Genomic DNA, 15049 nt, shown 5'->3' on the forward strand with positions numbered 1-15049 from the left:
AGTGTCATGCAAGGCATGATGATGATCATCATCGTAGTGTAAGCATCCGTACTCATGATCATAAATGGGAAGTAACTTGATGTATATGTACACACAAAATGCATGAGGTCCCTAGGGTTTTTCATCTTTAGAACATTTTTATGACACAACCCTATATGCACTTCACATATTACTCTAAGTAATATGCATGCCTTGGCCTTCATACGTTCATCATCATTAACATTGGCTAGGGTTGTATCTTAAAAAAACTCAGTCTCATAGTGCATCATGTCATTTAATACATCCACCACGTCTTCATACGGAATAATGTCATATTAATCAATCTTATAATCTTCCATCTTACATCGTCATGTTATCATGCATCATCATCATCATATCATCATGATACAACGTCATCATGTAACATCATCATATAACATAATATAACATCATACAACATCATCAAATAACATAGTCATAGTCATCACCTCATAAAATATAAAGCATAAATGACACGTGCAAGGACCACTGGCCCCTTGTTCAAGACCTGGAGTCAATGCTTAAGGGAACTACCTCTCTTCTATCCCTAAAAGTGGGTAGGAGTGAATTTCGTCTTGCACCCCATGTCCCCAGCCATTCACCCAGTCTTACCTCTAAAATGGGAGGCCTATTGAGTCGGCGAACTAGAGCCACTCTCACCCATTCAAATCTAAGGATAATTCTGAATAAACAAGAGTTCATTGTTAGCTAAGGATTAAAACCGAGTTACCTAGATTATCGAATGAAAAGAAAATGAGTCTCAACAGTAAACGACATTATAAAGTGAGAGTGGTTTTCTTCATGGTCTGATCTTATGCAATACTCATTGCATAGGACGCCCCCACTCACATGTCTCCACATGTACAATTTAGTGATCACATTGTTTATATCATATACAAAAGTGAGCCGCATCCATAGTGTCCCCAAAATAAGGTACTCAGCCTTATCCTTATACTATAGATCATTTTGACCATATACTTGAACTTGATCCACTCTTATGTCTCTACATATAGTTCAAGTAATCATACTATAGCTAGAGTGTTCTTAGTTTATTGGATTTCGATTAATGATCGGAAAGTTCACTTTATTCAATAACAATCTTTACTGAATAAACAACAATAATAACTTTATTGAAAATAGAATATGTTTTTGTTTACAAACTATGAGTTTTTGGATATAAAACCCAACAGTTTCCTATTAAAACGTCCGTCTCACTTCGTTAGTAATTTACATTTCTAATCTAATTTAACTTGAACTTCATAAATAAGACGTTATACTGACCTTAAATATTTATATTAGAGTCAAAATAAGCTTCGGAAGGGCAAAAAATGTAAAGGTCGGTGTCAAAATGTCAAACCAAGCCTAATACATCAGTTTTTAGCCTAGGACTCCGAGAGGCTGAGCCGAAGGAGCCAGTGTATGCAACAGTGACCCTGTCGCTGAGGGATGTTGACATATGAGCAGGTTGGGAATTGGTTCAAGGTGCGGGTCTCGAATGTTCATGTGGGCACACAGGTCTGTGTAGTGGATCCGTGGGTTGGGCTGTGTTCTGTGTATTTGGGCTTGAATGTGTGTTCTGTGTATTTCGTCTTCTCCATTCATTTCTACGCATTTTCCTTTCTTCATTCCTCCATATCAAAACTTGTTGTCTACATCTAGTTTCTTCTCCTTCTTTCTCATGGTGTTAACCGTATTTATACGTTGGATCCTATGGTCGTCATCTCGACGGTGCCTTGCATATCTTGAAACCTTTCATGGTCTTGGTCCTCGCATACATGCCCAGGTCACGACGGTGCCTTGCATATCTTGAAACCTTTCATGGTCTTGGTCCTCGCATACATGCCCATTGACCTGGGCTTCAACTAGCATACACTCATGCAGTTGGTATACCATGGAGGGAAGGGAGTGCATGTAGCATGTAGTAAGGGAGTGCATGTAGTATTGTGGTGTATACAATATCGCGTATCATAACATCATTGTGAACAATCAAAAGGAGGACACTTGCAACCGTCACTAAGTATGAGCCACTCACACTTCAAACAATTCACCTTATGTTAATTTGGTGTAGGTAGACTTATTCCCATCGCTAAAAGGAGGGTTTGAACCTCTGACCTTGTGGTTAACAACCACATGCTCTAACCAACTAAGCTATTCCAACTAATTATTTGTAATAGCTTAAGCCCACTACACTCTTATAAGCAATGTTTCATCCCCTCTCTAACCAATGTTGGATCTCTAACCAACTAAACTATTCCAACAAATTATGAATATTAGCCTAGATATTGTCTACTTTGACTCATTCCATATCGTCGTCGACCTCACGGTTTTAAAACACGTCTAATAGTAAGAGATTTCCACATGCTTATAAGAAATGTTTCATCCCCTCCCCAACTGATGTGGGATTTTACAATCCACCCCCTTGTGTTTCCAGCAACCTCATTGGTACACCACTCGATGACTAGCTTTAATACAATTTGTTACAAACCAAGCCCACCTCTTTCAGATATTGTCTACTTTTGCTAATTACGTATCATCATCAGCCTCTCGATTTTAAAATATGTCTACTAGAAAGAGATATCCACAACCTTATAGGAAATGTTTGGTTCTCCTCTCCAATTGCTAGCAAATATTGTTTGTTTTGGCCTATTACGTATCGTCGTAAGTTTAAATGTTTTCAAATGCGTCTTTTAGGGAGAGGTTTCCACACCCTTATAAGGAATGCATCATGCCGCTCTCCAACCAATGTTAGGGCTCACAATAAATAGTTAGGATGGCTAAGTGGTCGAAGGCATTAGGAGTCAAGTTTTGGTCCTTGTGAGAGTGCGTGGGTTGAAATCCCACATTGGATAACTTACTTAGAAAGGTTTTCTTTTATAAAGTGCTATTCTTTTATTAAGTTGATTCAAAATTTCTATTCAAAAGATGTTTTCCACTACCTTAAGGAATGAATTCATTCATATTAGCAGAACCTCCGACCTTGTTGTTAAAGCCCACACGCTCTAACAAACTGAGCTATTCTAGCTAATCATTTGTAATAGCTCAAGCCCCGACCTTGTTGTTAAAGCCCACACGCTCTAACCAACTGAGTTATTCTAGCTAATCATTTGTAATAGCTCAAGCCCAGACCTTGTTGTTAAAGCCCACACGCTCTAACCAACTGAGCTATTCTAGCTAATCATTTGTAATAGCTCAAGCCCAGACCTTGTTGTTAAAGCCCAGCTCTAACCAACTGAGCTATTCTAGCTAATCATTTGTAATAGCTCAAGCCCAGACCTTGTTGTTAAAGCCCACACGCTCTAACCAATTGAGCTATTCTAGCTAATCATTTGTAATAGCTCAAGCCCAGCATCAGTAAATATTTTCAGCCTTGGCTCTTATGTATTACTGTCAACTTCACAGTTTTAAAAGCATCTATTAGGGAGTGGTTTCCACATCCTTATGAGGGATGTTTCTTCCCCTCTCCAACCTATGTTCGATCACACAATCCATCTACTAACAAATATTGTCCGATTTTGTCCATTACGTATCACCATCAACCGAACAATTCTAAAATGAGTCTACTAGGGAGAGGTTTCCACGTCCTTATAAGGAATATTTCGTTCCCTTTTCCAATCGCTAAAAAATATTGTCCATTTTTTCCCATTATATATTGACGTCAGAATCATTTTAAATCACGCTTACCGGAGAGATGTTTAAAGACTTATAAGTTATACTTCATTCACCTCTCCAACGAATGCGGGATCAGAGGGTGTGCGTTCAAATCCCACTTCTGACAACTCAAATTAAGGTAAAATAAAAATACAATCTTATCATTATTGAAATCAATTGAACTCACTAGAGATTTAAAATGGCCACGATGTGATTTTCCAAGCTTCTACAAAAGTTAGTATTGTTCAAGTTTACCCTTACGCCTGAATCTCAAGGACACTCTGATTTTCTGTACTACCTGAGTGCATAGCAAAAGATGAGTTGTGAGCCTTTGTCAATATCTCGTTCCTTAATTCTCCCACTAGGCCCTCTATTAACTGACTCATAATTACCTATATTAAAAAAAATCAGCTTCAAAAAGGTAAAAAACGTAAAGGTTGGTGTCAAAAATGTCAAATCGAGCCAAATATGTCATTTTTTAGCCTAGAATTCCGAGAAGCTGAGCCGAAGGGGCCGGTGTATGCAATAGTGATCCTGTCGTTGAGGGACATTGACACATGAGCAAGTCGCGAAGTGGGTCGAGGCACGGGTCTTGAATGTTCATGCCCCTCTGCCACAATTGTAACATTTGTCGGAGTTACCATCGTTCACATAGTGACCATATTTGTGACATTTGTAGCACTGAATGTTGGAGTAAATTGATCGGCCCCCTCTTCCTCGACTGCGTCCTCTTCCACGCCAATTTTCTTGGCTCAACTATCCCTTCTTCTTATAGTATCTTTCATGACTGCTGCCTTGACCACCATGACCATTTTTAATACTTTCATTGACACAACCTCTACCTTCAAAATCTTGAGAGTAGAGTATCTTTTCATCTTTGATTGACACCTTGGTTTGAAGTGCTTGATCGAGTGTTTCCTCCTTCTTCTTCTTACGTTGTTCGTATGCCTCGAGAGAACCGGCTAGCTCACCGACTGTGAACGTCGCTAGGTCATTTGACTCTTCTATCGCGCATACAAGATTCTCAAAGTTGTTGATTAATGAGCTTAAAATCTTCTCCAAAACCCGCATCTCGGCTAATATTTCTCCATGCCGGTTGAGTTGGTTTACCACAGTTTGTACATGCATGATGTAGTTAGATACATTTTCTGACTCCTTCATCTTCATGCTCTGCTCTCCAACTTGCCACGAAGAGTTTGGAGACGCACTTGCTTTACTCGGTCGATTACTTTGAACACTTTTCCTAAAATGTTCCACGCTTCTTTTGAAGTAGTTGCACTGGCAAGCTTCTCAAAGCCCGACTCGTCAACGGCTTGGAACAACATGTACAGTGCCCCCTTATTCTTTGATCGCACCTCTTTTAATGTCTTGTTTTGTGTCGCTGTATAACCCATGGTATCTTTTGATTCCTTTAACCCTTCTTCAACCACCTCCCATGCATCTTGAGAACCGAGAAGAGATTTCATATGAATGCTCCAATTCTCATATTTTGTCTTTGTTAGTCACGGTAGCAGCATTTGGCCCGTCACATTCGCCATTGGCTTGATACCAATTTGTTAAAGAAAACTCACAAATTTGTGAAATAAATCTCACACACACTAACGATAGAAGACGACAAAGAACACTCTGTTCCTCTGTTTTTTTTTTTTTTTTCTCTGCTCTGTTTTACTATTTTACATTAGAAATAATAAATGTATTTATAAGGTCTCCTAAAACTAAATATAGACATCAGAATGCCACTAAAAATGTATTTAATATAGACATCAGAATGCCACTAAAAATGTATTTAATATAGACATCAAAATGCCACTACAAATGTATTTATAAGGTCTTCTAAAACTAAATATAGACATCAGAATGCCCCCACTACAAATGTATTTATAAGGTCTTCTAAAACTAAATATAGACATCAGAATGCCCCCACTACAAATGTATTTATAAGGTCTTCTAAAACTAAAGATAGACATAAGAATGCAACTATTTCCTAACCTAGACATCAGAATGCCGCCCCTACAATTGTCATCAGAATGCCGCCACTACAAATGTATTTACAAGGTCCTCTAAAACAAAATATAGACATCAAAATGCCATGGTTCTAACCCATAAAAAGTTACTGTTCCTAAAACTAAATATAGACATCAGAATGTCGCCACTACAAATGTATTTATGAGGTTTTTTCAAACTAAATATAGACATCAGAATGCCACGGTTTCCTAACCTATAGGCCACTGTTTCCTAACCTAGACATTAGAATGCCGCCACTACAAATGTATTTATAAGGTCTTCTGAATCTAAATATAGACATAAGAATGCAACTGTTTGCTATGTATTTATAAGGTCTTCTAAAACTACATATAGCATCAGAATGCCACTGTTTACGTCACTGTTCCTAGACATCAGAATGTTACTACTTCCTAACCCATAAAACGTCACTGTTCCTAGACATCAGAATGCCACTGTTTCCTAACCCATAAAAAATCAGAATGCCACTAGTTACGTCACTGTTCCTAGACATCAGAATGCCATTGTTTCCTAACATATAAAACGTCACTGTTTCTAGAAATCAGAATACCACTGTTTCCTAACCCATAAAACCATCAAAATGCCACTATTTACGTCACTGTTCCTGGACATCAGAATGCCACTGTTTCCTAACCCATAAAACGTCATTGTTCCTAGACATCAGAATGCCACTATTTCAGAATGCCATTGTTTCGATCATCAGAATGCCACTATTTCGAACATCAGAATGCGACTGTTTCCTAACCCATAAAATGTCACACTATTTCGTAACCCATAAAACGTCACACTGTTTCCTAACCCATAAAACGTCACACTGTTTCCTAACCCATAAAACGTCACACTGTTTCCTAACCCATAAAACGTCACACTGTTTCCTCACCCATAAAACGTCACACTGTTTCCTCACCCATAAAACGTCACACTGTTTCCTCACCCATAAAACGTCACTGTTCCTAAAACGTCACACTGTTTCCTCACCCATAAAACGTCACACTGTTTCCTCACCCATAAAACGTCACACTGTTTCCTAACCCATAAAACGTCACACTGTTCCCTCACCCATAAAACGTCACACTGTTTCCTCACCCATAAAACGTCACTGTTCCTAAAACGTCATACTGTTTCCTCACCCATAAAACGTCACACTGTTTCCTCACCCATAAAACGTCACTGTTCCTAAAACGTCACACTGTTTCCTCACCCATAAAACGTCACACTGTTTCCTCACCCATAAAACGTCACACTGTTTCCTCACCCATAAAACGTCACTGTTCCTAAAACGTCACACTGTTTCCTCACCCATAAAATGTCACACTGTTTCCTCACCCATAAAACGTCACTGTTCCTAAAACGTCACACTGTTTCCTCACCCATAAAACGTCACACTGTTTCCTCACCCATAAAACGTCACTGTTCCTAAAACGTCACACTGTTTCCTCACCCATAAAACGTCACACTGTTTCCTCACCCATAAAACGTCACACTGTTTCCTCACCCATAAAACGTCACTGTTCCTATTATTTTCTCGTATGTTTTTCCTTGGCGACATTGTTCATAAATTATAGTGCCGACATTAGTTCATTTAAATTAGGTAAAAATTTCCACAATCGTAAGTATTGACTCATTCCCATTGCTAGAAGGAGGGCACGCTCTAACCAACTGAGCTATTCCAGCTAATTATTTCTATTAGCTCAAGCCCACCATACCCTTATAAGGAATGTTTCATCCCCTCTCCAACCAATGTTGGATCTCATAATCTACCCTCCTTGGGGCCCAGTATCCTCGCTGGCACACCACTTGGTGACTAACTCTGATAGCTTTTGTAATAGCTCAAACGCACCGCTAGCAAATATTGTCCGCATTTGCCCATTACGTATCGTCATCACCTCACAATTCTAAAACGAGTCTACTAGGGAGAGGTTTCCACACTCTTCTAAGGAATGCTTCGTTCCCATTTCCAGCCGCTAAAAAATATTGTCCAATTTGTCCGTACCAAATCGTCATCAGAATCACAGTTTTAAAACACGCTACGAGAGAGATGTTTACGGGCACTTATAAGTTATTCTTCATTCTCCTCTCAAACCAATGCGGGATAAGAGGGCGTGGGTTCAAATCCCACTTCTAACAACTCACATAAAGGTAAAATTAAAATACAATAGCATATCATTATTGAAATCAATTCAACTCCCTCGAGATTTAAAATTGTCATGACATGATTTTCCAAACATCTAATAAAGTTAGTGTTCTTCAAGTTTACCCTTACGCCCCAATCTCAAGGACATTGTGATTTTTTGTATGGGGTGCATAGCAAATCGTGAGTTGTGAGCAAACTCAATCCTTTCCACGGTGCAGGATCTGAACCAAACCGCTACACCGCTCTTTTTACGAGTTCAAGAGCAAACTCAATCCTTTTCACGGTGCAGGATCAAACCGATACAAGTATTTGAGTTTAATAATAACACACTACGACTCTCTCAAAGAGTAGATTTACAATTTGGGATACTCACAACTATTTCCTCACAATACAATAATAATCCCTCTCAAGAATAAGATGAAAAGAAATAAACTTGTAAGCTTGGAGAGAGCAACAAATAATGGAGACTTTGAACAAATGAGGATTGGAGAATGTATGTAAGTTGTGTATTTTAAAATGTGGGAAAGATGAGTTTATATAGAGGAGAAAAGTGGCAAAATGTAGGATTGAATATTGACCATTGGATTGTGTTGGGAACAACGGAAGGTGGAGATTAAAAGTAAATAAATAAGAAAATTTTCTAAATTCATTTATTTTAAAATTTTAATATAATAGTAATATAATATAATAATAATAAAAAGTTAGTGAGTAACGGTCAAATGAAATTCAAAATTTATTATAAATATAATAATATAATAATAATAAAAACTATGTGAGCAACCACCAAAATTCTAAAATATAATAATATAATAATATAATATAGTAATAATAAAAATCGATGTGAGTAACGGTTAGATTCAAATTTATATTTTGGAAAAATAACTTTATTTAAAAATATAGTAATAAGAAAAACTCCACCATTTGTTACTCTCCCAAAATCATAAATGTCATACTTTGATATATTTTGATTTGTCCATCATTTTGATTTTGCTGTCACATCATCACGTCGGGTATGTTGTCTCGACTGTAATTTCTTCGTTTTAGCTATGATTTGAGTAATTGAAAAGTCGTTGAAATTGTTATTCCCAACCTTATACTGTGGACAGTTCAAAATACTGAAAATAGTTAATAATTAGAAAGTAGGTTTGTTATCATCAAAACATCAATTAATTGATTGAAATTAATTAAAGTGAGATGAAGGGCCAAAAAGCCAACATCCTAACCCATAAAACGTCACTGTTCCTAGACATCAGAATGCCATTGTTTCCTAACCCATAAAACGTCACTGTTCCTAGACATCAGAATGCCACTGTTTCCTCACCCATAAAACGTCACTGTTCCTAGACATCAGAATGCCACTATTTCGAACATCAGAATGCCACTGTTTCCTAACCCATAAAACATCACTGTTCCTAGACATCAGAATGCCACTGTTTTCTCACCCATAAAACGTCACTGTTCCCCGACATCAGAATGCCACCATAAAATGTCACACTATTTCCTCACCCATAAAACGTCACATTGTTTCCTCACCCATAAAACGTCACACTGTTTCCTCACCCATAAAACGTCACATTGTTTCCTCACCCATAAAACGTCACACTGTTTCCTCACCCATAAAACGTCACACTGTTTCCTCACCCATAAAAGGTCACTGTTCCCCGACATCAGAATGCCACCATAAAACGTCACACTGTTTCCTCACCCATAAAACGTCACACTGTTTCCTCACCCATAAAACGTCACTGTTCCCCAACATCAGAATGCCACCATAAAATGTCACTGTTCCCCGACATCAGAATGCCACCATAAAACGTCACACTGTTTCCTCACCCATAAAACGTCACTGTTCCCCGACATCAGAATGCCACCATAAAACGTCACACTGTTTCCTCACCCATAAAACGTCACACTGTTTCCTCACCCATAAAACGTCACTGTTCCAAGACATCAGAATGCCACTATTTCCTTAAAACAAATTATAGTGTCGGCTTTAGTTCATTTAAAGTAGGTAAAAATTTCCACAATCGTAAGTATTGACTCATTCCCACTATTTCCTTAAAACAAATTATAGTGTCGGCTTTAGTTCATTTAAAGTAGGTAAAAATTTTCACAATCGTAAGTATTGACTCATTCCCATTGCTAGAAGGAGGGTTTGAACCTCCGACCTTGTGGTTAACAGCCACACGCTCTAACCAACTAAGCTATTCCAGCTAATTATTTGTAATAGCTCAAGCCCACCATACCCTTATAAGGAATGTTTCATCCCCTCTCCAACCAATGTTCGATCTCATAATCCACCCTCCTTGGGGCCCAGTATCCTCGCTGGCACCACCACTTGGTGACTAACTCTGATAGCTTTTGTAATAAACCCAAACCCACCGCTAGAAAATATTGTCCGCATTTGCCCATTACGTATCGTCATCACCTCACAATTCTAAAACGAGTCTACTAGGGAGAGGTTTCCACACTCTTCTAAGGAATGCTTCGTTCCCATTTCCAGCCGCTAAAAAATATTGTCCAATTTTGCCCATAACAAATCGTCATCAGAATCACAGTTTTAAAACACGCTACGAGAGAGATGTTTACGGACACTTATAAGTTATTCTTCATTCTCCTCTCAAACCAATGCGAGATAAGAGGGCGTGGGTTCAAATCCCACTTCTAACAACTCACATAAAGGTAAAATTAAAATACAATAGCATATCATTATTGAAATCAATTCAACTCCGTGGGGATTTAAAATTGTCATGACATGATTTTCCAAGCATCTAATAAAGTTAGTGTTCTTCAAGTTTACCCTTACGCCCCAATCTCAAGGACACTGATTTTCTGTATCGTGTGGGTGCGTACACTGATTTTCAATATCTCCTTAATTCCTCATTTTCTCTCTCCTATTTTTTGTTTTTATGTAAATGTGAGTTATTGTGGGGTTCTAAAAAAATATGCCAAAAAAAGAACACATAGGTAAGGTTGAGTTTCCATCCAACCCTTTGATCCCAAATTGGAGTTAATAAAGAGTACTCCAAAACTGCTTATAATCAACTCATTATTGTTGTTACAATTTATTTTACTGAATTTAACACTATATGTTTGAATTAAGTCTCATTTTCAGGAGAAGAGGACAATATAAATCTCTATTCGAAAATAAATCGTAACACAAGTCTTTCGTGGTTTGTGTTTTCGTTTTGGCCTTCGCCTACAAACTCAAACATTTCAAACGACATTGTTTTGGTGTGACTTTGAGAGCAAATTAGGGCATGCTTCATTCAATGTTTTCTGGTAAGAAAAGGGAACATGGCTTTTTGATCCATGGGTAATGAAAGATGCATATGGTTGGCAGATAGTAATTAATGATCCTCTAAACAAATTTGAGTTCTTGCTCACATGGAAAAATGGTTGTTCTCAACCTTATTAAATAATGATCCAAGTTAGTGGATGAAAATGTCGCATCTTTATTGCTTTTGTGGAACAAACCTTTGTGAGAACAACCAAGAAAGTAAAGTTGTTTCAGTTATTTACTATGTGAATAAAACGCGAAAGGTAAAATAATTATAGAAAATGAAAACAAGTACGACTCCGGCCTAGATGAGAGTAAAACTATTGTGGTGGCTAGGATTTGGGCTCAAATCTCCATTGCTACACATGAAATTCTTGCCACTAAACTATAGCTACTTATTGGCCAAGTTTTCACGACCACAACATAAAATTCTCACCATTAAACTACGACTACTTGAGATTATCTTTTAATTTTGTTATTAAATTACTCTAAATACTTTGTATTAAATTTTTGTACTTGATTTTGATGGGCAATATCAAGACCGTAAACCCTTAAATGAAGCAATGACCAATTTCAAGCTCTCTCGGTAAAACTAATAATAACCATTGATATAACAATCTCAAAATGAATATTAATGTCTTCCTCAACTTTCTTTTAATCCCACAAGTTTATGAAACATTTGCTGGGAAAGTGCCTAAACTACAAGGGAAAGGTATCTCAAATTAAGGAGGGAGAAAGGACATATCATGGATCTAAATTAAATGAGTGAAGTATTTTTCTTCAAACTGGCATGGACAATTGGATTCACGAGAATTCTCACAACTCGTCATGATTTTCATTCCTTCCACCGGGACTTTTATTTTCATTTTTAACTATTACATAAACAATTTGATACACCATAAAATATATCTAATTTATTATATCATTAAAGTTTATCAATTGATGTACTTTGCATTTTAAGTGAGTACGAGAATTAAAAAAATTTAGATTATATATCGAGTACAATCGATTACTTATTGTCTAACGACTCTAATTTTCCATTAAAAAATTATGTCCCTACGACATGCATGTCATGATTACCAAGTGCAGAAATCCTTTAAAATAATTTACTAAAACAATGCTAAGGACTCAACGATTCATAAAAAACCATTTAAACCAACAAATATCGAAATCAAAATACAATAATTTAAAATAATGCAACACACTTATCAAATCTAAGGGCTACTACATCAAATGCAAATGCAACTACCTTGACTTCACTTCCATGGTCTCCACAGTGACACCGTAATTCATACATTGTTGGCTTACCTTTACCTAAAAAAGAAGTAGCACGTGACTTGAGTATTTAAAAATACTTAGTAAGTAACCCCACTATTAAGGTTAAAAAATGCAATCACATACAATCATGGTGGGATCTATCTTTTCTTAAGACATCCTGACCTTATTCTCTACTTCAAGTTCGAGTAAGGTTTGATGTGTAGTACTTTTCTATACGTGAAACACACATGCGCACATGGATTCATTAACTGAGCTCGTATACATACCTCATGGGTCTGATGACAGGCTAGCGAATACTAACGTTGCCAGAAACCACAAAGGGAAAGGAGCATGCATAATATCATAGTGTACATAATAAGAAAGTGTACACATGTGTACTAATCATAACGAGAAAGTATCTCGATGTATTTGACATGCGAAATGAATGATGTCCTATAGTTTCGAATCATGATACATAGTTATGATGCAAATCATACATCCATTTTATTTTTCATGACATAGCATTCCTATGAGACATACATAGACAAATATTTTATGGATAATATACATGGTTTATCAATGTCTCATAGGCACAACGTGAACATGTTAACAAAATACGCGTGGTGTAATATGTGAAGGTTCAAGCATTATATATCATTCATATCACAACGTAGATTCATAACATATATTTCATTCATATCAGAACATAAAATGTAACACCCCTAAGTTTCTTAAGCTAATTAGTGACGTCAACTCATGCCTGCTTAAATCATAAATGCGGAAATTCATAATAGACATTTTTAAAATGAGGTCATGGACTTACATAATCAATTCAAAACATGAATTTCAACCGTTTTAAAGGAAAATCAAGCTTCACACAAACACCTAACAAAATTGACTGAAATCCATTATGTCCTATCATGTACGCACTTAAAATTCAAGACATTCAAAACATTCAACTGTCCTATTATTGTCTATTCTGACTTCCATGGTCTGCCCAACGTTCACCTTCATCAGTTCATAGGATCTTTACCTTTACCGGAGAGATTAAGTTTGTACGTGGCTTGAGTATTTTATAAAATACTCAGTAAGTGACCAAACTGTTGGAGTTTGATACGTAAACACATGCAATATATGAGTGAGACCTATCTTTTATAAACATAACATAGCCTTGGGCTCTTATAGTTTCGGGAAGGATTGGATGCATGGTACTTCTTCATACACGACCTACGTCCATGCACACTGGCCCACAAGGTGGGCTCGTATCGTACCCCTAGGCTTGACTTGGTCGGGCACAACACATTATACGTCACCACATGCAACAGAAAAAAAAAATGCTAGCATGATAACACGACGAACATAAATATCAAACGTACGCGCCCGTACTAACATAACATAATGAAAAAGTATCCCAATGCATATGATATACAAACATGCATAAGGTTCCATAATTTACATTTCATAACATAACATTTAATATCTTTCATTTCTTTTTCCTTTCATAACAGAGTTCATTTATGTAACATGTATGCATGACATCTCACAATTCATCACAAACTTTACATGTAAGATATACATTTCATTCATGACGTTTTAGTTCATTCAAAAAAATAGTGTAATGGGTTTACATGCATACGTGACATACGTCTCATACCAATACAAAGATACATAAACATAACACATATTTATGGTACAATTATAAGCCACATGACATGCACCCTCGTAGATCAAACAATAGCCTAACTCAAACAATAAGGTCACTTACTTGGTTGGTCTTGGCCAAAGTTATTAACAATTTGGTAGACACCTTGAAACAACAATCCATTAACAATTTGGTAGACACCTTGAAACAACAATCCAATGTCTAACTCTTACCTATAGCAATTAATATAACATGTTTAGGACCTACTAATAACTTAACTTAACTAAACATTATGATCAATTCCAATATAACTGACGAGATGCATGTCCTTTAACTAATGAGATGTATAGGCTATGACCTTCCAATGTTGTATCCACATACACTCGAACCCTTTCTTTGAGGCATCACTACAAACAATATAACCTCCTAAATCTTTAGAACTATAAATACTGGCATCGACACTAACCTGTGCTTCAAACCTTGGAAGCTCGCTTCAAATGTCTCAGCCCGCACAAATGGAACAACCATCCTAGTCTGGTGCATGAGTGGTGAAACTATATTGGCAAAATCTCGCACGAAACGTAGATACTACCCTGTTAGACCCAAGAACCTATATACCTCAATATTTGTAGATGGACGGACCCACTTAATAGTTAAGACATACATGTAGTAACCTTATTTTTAATGGAAAAGTAGGGTAGTCACGTATTGTTATTTCTAATGTTGTCACTACTTTCTTTGTTTAAATTTATTTCCTTACAAGCACGTTTGAATTTAATGAAAATTACTTTTTAAATTCATCAGGGGAGAACTTAAATGAAAACTTCCTTTTTATTAAAAGACTTATATGAAAGTTTTGTTCACTCAGAAGTCGGTTGCGTATTTATAACTTACTCAATGACGGGCTACACATAGTAAGACTATAGGTAATGACATTTATTCTTAGTGGTCGTATATAAGAAACATCTAATGTATAGTAATGAATGTAAATTATTATATACGGTAGATTGTTATACATAATAAAAATACATATAGTAAATGGAACCAT

At 36.7% G+C, this 15049-nt stretch overlaps 1 non-coding gene across 1 annotated transcript; it reads right to left on the reverse strand.

The window, feature by feature from the left end:
* Positions 1-9962: 9962 nt before the first annotated feature.
* TRNAN-GUU (transfer RNA asparagine (anticodon GUU)) lies at positions 9963-10036 on the reverse strand. The gene has a single exon. It is a non-coding gene; the product is annotated as a tRNA-Asn (tRNA).
* Positions 10037-15049: the final 5013 nt, after the last annotated feature.

This window comes from Cucurbita pepo, chromosome 16 (genome assembly GCF_057944985.1).
Source record: "Cucurbita pepo subsp. pepo isolate OVF chromosome 16, ASM5794498v1, whole genome shotgun sequence".
Lineage (NCBI taxonomy): Eukaryota > Viridiplantae > Streptophyta > Magnoliopsida > Cucurbitales > Cucurbitaceae > Cucurbita > Cucurbita pepo.